Here is a 3,856-nt window from a genome sequence, read left to right as displayed (position 1 = left end):
GACATAGGGCCCGCAATCCTCGGTGTGGGGAGGATGTGATCCGTCCCAAGGTCCGACTGGGTCCCGGCTTCCACTATGTTTACCCAGTTTGCCGTCAGGGAGATGTACCGTCCCTGGCCACAACCACTTGTCCACGTGTCTGGTGTCAGGTGGACTCTCCCAGTAACTGCATTGTTGAGTGCACGGCAGATGTTTTGGGACACATGCTTGTGTAGTGCGGGGCTGGCACACCGGGCAAAATAGTGTCGGCTGGGGACCGAGTACCGAGGGACGGCCACCGCCATAAGGTTGCGGAAGGATTCCGTCTACACCAGCCTAAAAGGCAGCATTTCCAACGCAAGCAGTCGTGAAATGTGCGAATTTAAGATTGTGGCCTGTGGGGCGTTGGCTGCGAATTTGCGCTTTCGTTCAAAAGTCTGGGATATGGACAGTTGAACTCTGCGGTGGGACGTGGACGTGGACGTTGATGCTGTTTCTTGAGAAACTGCCATAACAAGTGAAGGCTGAGAGTAGGGGGCATCTTTGCATGCAGTATGGACAGGGGATTGCCTTGCACGCACAACAGGGGGTTCTATTACATGCACAACAGCGGAAGAAGCAGTGGTGACACCCGCTGACAGTGGTCGTGGACCATGGGGTTCACCCCACAAAGTTGGGTGCTTTGCTGCCATGTGCCTGATCATGCTGGTGGTGGTCAAGCTGGTAGTTTTATCACTCCTGCTGATTCTGGCATGGCAGGTGGTACAAATGGCCTTTTTGGGGTTATCAGCAGAGTCTTTAAAAAAATTCCAGACTCTGGAAGATCTACCGGTTGTACTGGCAACAACCCTCGTGTTGGTGTTACGGAGAACGGTTGCCCGCCTTCTGTTTTCGGCCACCACACTGCTTCTTCCTGCCCGTTCGGGTATTCTACCTCCCTCCCCCTGTTTGCTGCTTGCTTCGCTTTGCATGTCCTCCTGGGTCAGTTACTAGATCATCCACCACCTCCTCCTCTTCCAATTGCGCACCACGATCCTCCTCCTCACTTCCTTGCAATTGTGTCTCGTCATCATCCACCTCTTGTGACAAATTGCCAGCGTCAACTTCCTGTGGCCGTGGCTGTTCAAATATTTGGGCATCGCTACATGGCATCTCCTCTTCCACCACTTCAAGCAGAGCAGGCGAGGGGCACAAATATGGAAATGGACCAGTGAACAGCTCTTCAGAGTGTCCAAGTGTGGGATCAGTTGCTGTCTGATGACACTCGGCATGGTGGGAGAAAAGAGCATCAGTACGAGGAGGAGTATGCGGTCGAGACTCACGGCTACTAAAACTTGATCGTGTGGAAGACAGACCGGAGGTGGTGGTGCCCAGGTAACTGGAAGTATTATCTGCTATCCAATGAATAACCTGTTCACACTGATCAGTTTGCAATAGTGGTCTTGTTGTTATGTGCTTCCCTATTAATTCGGTCAAGAACTGGGAGCGAGAAGATGTGGCTGTTGGTTGTGGCACATTTTCACCTTGGCCACGACCCCATCCTCTACACGCACCATCACCAGAACGTCCAGTTCCACGTCCCTTGCCACGCGCCTTGCCCACTGTAAATGAAGTAAAATAGCTTACACTCGCACTATCAATGGAAAAAGGGTAATAAAAAGGAGATTAGAACCATGGAAGAGGAAAACCACAGTTCTATTTCTCTGGCCTACACAAGAATCTTTCAAACAGATATATTTGTGTCTGAACAATCAGGGAGACACTATTACTGTTTTTCTTTAAGGAAAAAATACCAAAAGCTGGATAATACAAAGATTTGAACTGTGGAACTGCTAAACCATAGTTATATTTTTCTGGCCTACACCAGACTCTTTCAAACAGATATATTTGTGTCTGAACAATCAGGGAGACACTATTACTGTTTTTTTATGGCATAAAATGCCAAAAAAGGATAATACAGAGATTTGACCCGTGGAGCTGCAAAACCACAGTTATATTTTTCTGGCCTACACCAGACTCTTTTAAACAGATATATTTGTGTCTGACCAGTCAGGGAGACACTATTACAGTGTTTTTTTACGGCAAATAATGCCCAAAAAAGGATAATACAGAGATTTGACCTGTAGAACTGCAAAACCACAGTTATACTTTTCTGGCCTACACCAGAATCTTTCAAACAGATATATTTGTGTCTGGCCTGTCAGGGAGACGCTATTACAGTTTTTTTTATGGCAAAAAATGCCAAAAAAGGATAATACAGAGATTTGACCTGTGGAACTGCAAAACCACAGTTATACTTTTCTGGCCTACACCAGAATCGTTTAAACAGATATATTTGTATCTGGCCAGTCAGGGAGACACTATTACAGTTTTATTTATGGCATAAAATGCCAAAAAAAGGATAATACAGAGATTTGACCCATGGAACTGCAAAACCACAGTTATATTTTTCTGGCCTACACCAGACTCTTTTAAACAGATATATTTGTGTCTGGACAATCAGAGAGACACTATTACTGTTTTTTTTTACGGTAAAAAATGCCAAAAACAGGATAATACAGAGATTTGGCTCGTGGAACTGCAAAACCACAGTTATATTTTTCTGGCCTACACCAGACTATTTTAAACAGATATATTTGTGTCTGAGCAATCAGGGAGACACTATTACTGTTTTTTTACGGCAAAAAATGACAAAAACAGGATAATACAGAGATTTGAATAGTGGAACTGCAAAACCAGGATAATACAGAGATTTGACTAGTGGAACTGCAAAACCACAGTTATATTTTTCTGGCCTACACCAGACTCTTTTAAAAAGATATATTTGTGTCTGACCAGTCAGGGAGACACTATTACAGTTTTTTTTGCGGCTAAAAATGCCAAAAATAGGATAATACAGAGATTTGACCCATGGAGCTGCAAAACCACAGTTATATTTTTCTGGCATACACCAGACTCTTTTAAACAGATATATTTGTGTCTGACCAGTCAGGGAGACACTATTACAGGTTTTTTTTACGGCAAAAAATGCCAAAAAAAGAATAATACAGAGATTTGACCTGTGGAACTGCAAAACCACAGTTATATTTTTCTGGCCTACACCAGACTCTTTTAAACAGATATATTTGTGTCTGACCAGTCAGGGAGACACTATTACAGGTTTTTTTATGGCAAAAATGCCAAAAAATGGATAATACAGAGATTTGACCTGTGGAACTGCAAAACCACAGTTATACTTTTCTGGCCTACACCAGACTCTTTTAAACAGATATATTTGTGTCTGACCAGTCAGGGAGACACTATTACAGGTTTTTTTTACGGCAAAAAATGCCAAAAAAAGAATAATACAGAGATTTGACCTGTGGAACTGCAAAACCACAGTTATATTTTTCTGGCCTACACCAGACTCTTTTAAACAGATATATTTGTGTCTGACCAGTCAGGGAGACACTATTACAGGTTTTTTTATGGCAAAAATGCCAAAAAATGGATAATACAGAGATTTGACCTGTGGAACTGCAAAACCACAGTTATACTTTTCTGGCCTACACCAGACTCTTTTAAACAAATATATTTGTGTCTGGCCAGTCAGGGAGACACTATTACAGTTTTTTATGGCAAAAAATGCAAAAAAAAAGGATAATACAGAGATTTGACCTGTGGAACTGCAAAACCACAGTTATATTTTTCTGGCCTACACCAGACTATTTTAAACAGATATATTTGTGTCTGAACAATCAGGGAGACACTATTACTGTTTTTTTTTATGGCAAAAAATGCTAAAAACAGGATAATACAGAGATTTGACCCGTGGAACTGCAAAGCCACAGTTATATTTTTCTGGCCTACACCAGACTATTTTAAACAGATATATTTG

Source organism: Phyllobates terribilis, unplaced genomic scaffold (genome assembly GCF_046119375.1).
Source record: "Phyllobates terribilis strain yellow unplaced genomic scaffold, ASM4611937v1 Scaffold_39__1_contigs__length_11870865, whole genome shotgun sequence".
Taxonomy (NCBI): domain Eukaryota; kingdom Metazoa; phylum Chordata; class Amphibia; order Anura; family Dendrobatidae; genus Phyllobates; species Phyllobates terribilis.
Note: the sequence above shows the minus strand (reverse complement) of the source record.